The sequence below is a fragment of the Papaver somniferum genome, chromosome 10, assembly GCF_003573695.1.
Source record: "Papaver somniferum cultivar HN1 chromosome 10, ASM357369v1, whole genome shotgun sequence".
NCBI lineage: Eukaryota > Viridiplantae > Streptophyta > Magnoliopsida > Ranunculales > Papaveraceae > Papaver > Papaver somniferum.
In genome coordinates, this window is record NC_039367.1 from 135518308 (window position 1) to 135525369 (window position 7062).

At 35.8% G+C, this 7062-nt stretch overlaps 1 long non-coding RNA gene across 15 annotated transcripts; it reads right to left on the reverse strand.

Moving 5' to 3' along the window:
- Positions 1–355: 355 nt before the first annotated feature.
- LOC113318876 lies at positions 356–5521 on the reverse strand. 15 transcript variants are annotated; one of them, XR_003344924.1, is made up of 16 exons: positions 5077–5521; positions 4710–4919; positions 4557–4605; positions 4345–4457; positions 3543–4178; positions 3362–3444; positions 2902–3268; positions 2636–2706; positions 2395–2433; positions 2170–2220; positions 1981–2076; positions 1793–1882; positions 1655–1715; positions 1445–1505; positions 1054–1135; positions 356–802 (listed from the first exon to the last, which is right to left on the reverse strand). It is a non-coding gene; the product is annotated as an uncharacterized LOC113318876 (long non-coding RNA). The 15 variants fall into 15 exon arrangements; XR_003344933.1 differs by lacking the exon at positions 1655–1715 and having other exon boundaries at positions 363–512; positions 718–802; XR_003344926.1 differs by lacking the exons at positions 1054–1135; positions 1655–1715 and having other exon boundaries at positions 3543–3713; positions 4049–4178.
- Positions 5522–7062: the final 1541 nt, after the last annotated feature.

A 7062-nucleotide genomic window follows, 5' to 3' on the forward strand; every position in this document is an offset into this window, starting at 1 on the left:
TTTAGCAAAGCATATTGATGGAGAGATCTTTCAAGGCGCCAGACCCGGATGGATACAAAATGGAGTTTTTTTTTAAAGTTGTTTGGGATATCATTAAACCAGAAGTGGTAACAGTTATAACACTACACCAAAAAAAAAACAAATTTACCACGCTTATAGAGGTTGCTAATAATTTAAGCAACGCTTGTATGTTGCCCACACGGCGTCACAAAATTTAGGTAACGTTTATCAAAGTTGCTCAATTTAATTAAAGCAACGTTTCATACGTTGCATCACCCGTCTTTAAAAAGATTTAATGCAACGTATAAAATAATTTAAGCAACACAAATTTACGTTGCAAACTAATTTACCAGAATTAAAAATAAAATAAAATTACAAAATCTATATTGGCATTTTCAAAATTCCAGTATAATAAATAATATAGAACCCTGACCTGATAAGACCATGACTCGTTCTTACCACATTTTACAACATTATGAACTTGATTCAAATATGCACAATAGACATCCATTCTGAAATATAAGAAAATTATAAAGCTACTGTTACTAGGTTGCTCCAAATATGTTCACAGCACTTGGCCCTAGCTTTAGTGATTAGATCAACAAGAAAACAGTGGCAGTGTGTGTGATGTTGGCACAGTACAGGACTTGACCAAGTTTCAACTAGCCTCTAACCATACTCTTAACTTGAACAACAAACTTAGATGGCACAAGGTACCTTGATTCTTTTTCTGCACTTAGCACAATGACATGATGTAATGAACCAATGTATCCATAACATTACCAGCTTCATACCATCTTTTCTGCAGAAAGAACAATCAAATGTTTATTCCAAAACAAAAGAAAATGACATTAAAATAGATACGTTAATTCCACCAACGAACATTAGCAGATAAGGTTACATGGCCATCAAATCAAACCATACAAGCACATTATCATATCACACAAATTGTCACTTTATTGCCATGGAGTAATGCCTTTAAAACGGACTTCAGTGCATATTTATGGTGTAAGGTACTCTTGAAAGGGAACAAGTTGCTGTGAAGATTATTACTTTATCTTGGGTGGAAGCACCTGAAGTTACACCTACGGTGACAGGACCCTCCTTATCCAATTTCCTTTGTCAATTAACTTACCTTACAACCAAGAGACAATGTATTAACTTGAAGATCTAATTTACCAAAGATATCTCATATCATACACATTAAGGGTTTTCGCAAATAAAAAAAAGGAAAAATAAAAATAAATTAAGAGTAACCTAACTGATAACCAAAGATGAAACTCAATGAGAACAAGGAAGTGTATATGATGTTGGCACAATACAGGATTTATATGATGTATAGGAGTTCCTGGAAATTTTATTCAAATTTCAGAGAGTAGTTCATACATAGAGAATGTGAACGAGACCAGTGAATAAAAGTAGTACGGAAATAAGAAATACATACTTGTGCATGACGGGTCACAATTTCACAAGTGAAAAGTCTGGATCAAGTATATATCCTATACCTGTAAAAAAGAAGAGTCACCACCAGGTTAAATCTAAATATCGCAATTTTCGCAATGAAAAGTCTGGATACAGATGACTAGAACTCAACTAAAAATGTTTAAGATGCATCAGAACTGAGATCTATGAAGGATGTGACATGATTTTTAACCTGAACAATAGACTGCGGTGAACTCCCTCCTTAGATCAGGTTAGAAAATTATCAATGGTTTCTGCATCAAGTCGGCGACTGGCATCGAATTTTCATTTTTCTCAAATACGAAACAAGAGAAGAGAGAGAGAGATATACCTCGTTAAAGGAAGCCATGGCCTCAACTACTTCTTTTGCAGATGTTTGTCCTACTCCAGAAGACCCTATCAATACCGTTGGTTTGATTGCCTAGAAAAATGAGAATGTATTAAAAAAAGTGAGAAATTCCTTGTTATTTGAACTATTGAAAAGTGCGTGAGCGAGCGAGCGAAGTAAGAGATTTGCACCTAGAAAGCATCTATAAGTTCCTTAACAGGTTCATGCTCATGAGCCCAAGGCTTCTTGAAGTGCTGGAGCAACTCCTTACAAGAGTCCATCAATCCCTGAAAGGTAAATCAACATGCGGGAGAAGAATAAGAAAGGGGTACTATGCGATCTATGTTTTCTAACCAGTTAGCAAGTTTTCAAGATATTACCTTTGGGATAAGACAAATCTTCTTGCGTGTCTCCTCTACTGGGGATTGTGTCTGCAACGAGAGTCCAAACATTATGAGACATGTCTCACCAGATTAAAAGTTTGTATGCACGAGCCAAATCTCATTGCTCACTATTCATTTGGTTTCTTTGACTTCACGAAGTCTGGGTATGAAACCTTCAACGAGAAAGTGATAAGACTATTGTTCTGTGTGGATAAAACTCACAGGTATTTAGCATCACGAGCATGCTTTCATCTCCATAAGCTGTAAGAAAGAAGGGCATACACTATTAGCGGGTGATTTCTTTGAGTTACAATGAAACAGACCCATATGAGTAAAAACAATGAAACAAATATCCTCTAAAAGGTGATAGTAATCAGCTATTTATACCACACAAAGTCTTTTTGCCTTAAACAGAGGAAAACAAGAAAAGAAAAAAAATTGGTTGAAAAACGTCATCAAGTACCTTAGCTGCATCATTGGCTATCCATTATATGACTAATCACATACAACCAATATGAATATGATAGCTCTGATCTACAAGTAACGACAAAAGATGGATGTCATTCATCAAATCAAAACTAAGTTTATAAAAGAATGTAACACGATGGGAACCACACATGACAGTTAACCCGTAAAACCCAATTGGACAATTAACAACACCAATACTAGACCTGTAACAGATCAAAGATAAAGCGAAAAAACTAATATAAGGTGTTAACTACTAATTACCTTTTCACGAAGATTCCATGTCAATTTGATGAGCACTACAAGTCACCAACACCACCCACCCCAATACTACTACAGGTCACTGCCAAAACCATCACCAGTACCCGCCTCATACCACTATAAGTCATCAGACTCACCACTGCTACCTTCACCATCACCTCCTCCACCACACCTATACAAATCCCCACCTCAACCATCGTCAATCTCCTGCACCTACATACCTTCACCATCACAGTCACCACCTGCTCCATATGTATACAATTCCTCACCACCACCATCACCACTGCCACCTCCACCATATGCATACAACTCCCCACGACCACCATCACCTCCAAAGACATGTTATGGTGTTTGTTTTCGACGCCGTACACTGAAACAAGTAATACAGTAAATAGTGGACAAGTTAACTATATGAGTATGTCCTTAGAATTTATTCTTGAAAAGGAAATATAGTTAACTATACCAATAAGAAGTATATCCTCATTCGCAGGTGAATGATTATTGACGAATGCATCTGCATGACATTCGTCCTTCACTTCATACAGTCTACAAGCATAACGAACGAACTATTTGTCATCACAAATCAGAACCAGGTGTGAAGTTTAAGTTAAATATATGAATAGCTTACTTCGGTTAGTTGGTACCTGTGCTTTCTTTCTTTTGTCTTTATTCAACTCATCATCCAATGATTCAACTGGTAGAAAATGTTCACATATAAACCAACTGAAAATGATCCAATTGTTGGGGCTTCCTCTTTCTGGAAGGCATTGGATGTAGATGTAGGTGCTCTTGGGTTGCTCCTCAACTTCAGAATCCTGAAAATAAACCAAAGTACACTGTTACTCTAAATGACTTATGCCACAAAAGGTTAGGATAGAAGAGGCTGACTCTATTTACACCATTGATTAATGCCTAGTTGTTGTCTTTTCCTAACTGGAATACAAGATGGTATATCAACAGGTTATGTTGGTATTAGTAGTAGCGTATATGCTGTGCCTAGGCCTTATACACATAACAACAGAAGTGTCTAGAAAGGGATATTTCTAGGATATGATGCAATTGTTCAACCACCAAGGAAATGATGTTGTGACTTGGTCTATGAGTGTCAGGTAAACATGACAAACAACAAGAAATATATATTAGGCTAAACCCTGAGAACTCGTTTTTAAGATACGATCAAAATGTTCATCCACTTCCACGTTGTCTTCTTTAGCTTCTCCATCGAAAAGAAATTTCTCAGCAAGTTTTGGATTCACTTTGGGTAATCTGGGTAGTTTCTTCTGCAGAATGAAAATGAAATATGAGATAAATCTTAGGCATCAGCCGTATAAACATAGAATTTTCTCCACTGGAAATGGAACAGTAACTTTAAAATTGACCTATAGTGCAAAAAATTAACCAAAAGGTTGTAGCAATTACACAATCCCAAAAATCAAAAGATCTTACTGTAATCCAAGATCCGCGTTGTTCCTCCAACTTCTTCTATCGATGCTCCTCTATGTATTGTACATACTCGAAAGGATTAGCCAACGATTATGCCGATTAGCCAAAGATTGTGCCTGCAACCATAGATTATATAAACATAAAGACCACAAGCAAAGCCAAATCACAAGATGCTAATCTTTTAAGTATGGTTGGAGTCAAGAGAACCAAATAACCTTGAACTATTCTTCTTGTCTCAGTTTCAAAAGATGAATCTTTAATGGCCTGAGATAACAACAGAAGAACAAATCCAAATCAATGCATTTAGAGCAATAATGTTAAGAATCATATCACTTTTATATATTGACATAAAAGTTAAAAAAATCCACCACTAACTACAACAACAAGCAAAAATCACCACCAGCTTCTACATGCATCACCACCACCACTACCCATTCTCATAACAGATCCAAGGGTTTCATCACAAACAAATACATCACACCAACTAACTCCGAAAATCTGTAGCACAAACCACACCACCAACGTCTGCTAGCACCACAAAATTACCCACGCCATCAACTCTATGCAACACCACAAAACTGAAATCAAAAGAAATCCATGCTTTAGAACTCCAACAAATATAAACGGAAAGAAAAATTGCAAAATCTTTAGAAAATACTACCTTACAAAACATGTTATTCACAAAATCAATCAATAATAATAACAAAAACAAGTAAAAAGCTTAAAGGTTTATACCTGGTAAACCATTCTTCTTGTACTCTCAGCTCTGTCGAATATGAAACTTGGTTTCCTTTGATTTCAGGAGAAAAATTAACTAGATTTAGGGTTACAAAATTAGGGGATATAAAATTCTGATTCTAAGATGGGTTCTGATTCAAAGATGCGGTTAGGATTAAGTTTTGAAATCAGGCTTGATTCGGTGATGAGGATTGTATGGATATGCTGGATATTAATCTCCCTCTCATACAAAAAACGAGAGAGCTGAAATGAGACGATGGTTTGTTTTTGGTTAAATCTAGGTTACAAAAGAGGAATTTTCTTTTAGATCTAATACATGGGTTTTGATTTTGAGTTGGGGTTAGGATTTGTCTTCGATTTGTCAGGGTTGAAGTTCGATCTGTAAGATTTTCAAAAGTGGGTTTTGGAGGAAGATGAGAAATAGAAAACGAGTTCGCAAACTCCAATCTCAAAAAAGCTTCAGTCAAAACAAAAAAACAGATAAATAAATATAAAAGTAAATATTAACTCTAAAAAATCCTTGAAAATATAATAACCCTAGGATCGCAACCTATATCAACGGTGCGAAAATTATGCTCAATTATTAATGAGTTATTTTATAAATGAAGCAACAGACACTCTATTGTGCAACAATTATGTCGTTGCACATCAAAATAATCTGGCGTTGCAAAAACCCAGATATGGTGTAGTGTAAAAGAACTGAGCCAACTGACAATAAAGATTGGAGATTCGATTGTACCAACATTATTCGCATTCCTAAATGTGAAGAAGCTACTTCTATGAATAATTTCGGGCATATTAGTTTGATTGGTGGTATCTACGTAATTGTTTTGAATTGTTGGAAGATAGGTTAAAACAAGTGTGTCGTTCTATTATATCATAATTTGAAGGAGCTCTTTTGAATAGCAGGTAGATAACTGATAGAATCCTAATTGCGCCACAACTAATAGGCTCTGCAGAAATAGAGGGCAAGCTTAGTTTGGTATTTAAGGTGAAATTTTTTTTTGATAATGTTAATTGGGGTTGTGCAGACACAATAGATAGGTTTAGTTTTGGAAACATCTGGAGAAATTGGGTTAAGTGGTATTTAGCAAGCACAAGGTTTTCAATGGCTATTAATGGGACTGCATCTAGCATGTTCAACTAAGAGGATCAAATAATGGGATTAAGTGTCTCCTTTTATGTTCATTATGATAGTGGGGATGTTGTATCTTCTTCTTTGTACTTATTGGCTTGATTTAGACCATCACCTGATGCACCTGAGATTAGTCATGTGCAATTTGCAGATGATCTTCTAGATGATGATGCAGTGCAGGTCATAATCTAAAGCATGTGTTGTTATCTTTTGAGCTTATTTTTGGCCTCAAGGTTAATCATAAAAAATGCATTAGTAGCTATGAGAACTGCAGAGAACGTGATTGATAGAGCAACCATTTTGGATGTCCCACTGCTTCTTTCTCAATGAAGTAACTTGGGATTCCATTGGAAAGTAAGTTCAAGCCCCTCAGAGTTTGGGATGTGATTCAATAAAATTTTCAAAAAAATATTGAGTACCCGACAAAAGAAGTATCAACACAGGGGTAGATTAATGCTAATACAAAGTGTTCTTTATAGTCTGCCTATATATTTATTACCTATCATTATTTCACGTTCCTTTTTCAGTGTAAAAGCAACTGGAAAGAATTATGCGTCAATTACTATGGGGTACTTTGAATCAATAAACCTAAAATGGGTTGGGTTGGGTTGGAAGAAATTATGTTTTCCTAAAAAAGGTGATGGAGTGGGAATAAAGAAGTTGAGACTCATTAACAAGGCCATGCATGCTATAACTGGATTATGCGCTATGAGAATGAGGAGAATGCTTTGTAGATAAGAGTTATAAACCACAAATTTAGTGGGAACATTACAACTTTCTTTCCTAACTCGATAAAAAAACCAGTGGGAAAGAATTCATGGACTGGCAGGCATACTTAAGAGCAGTGA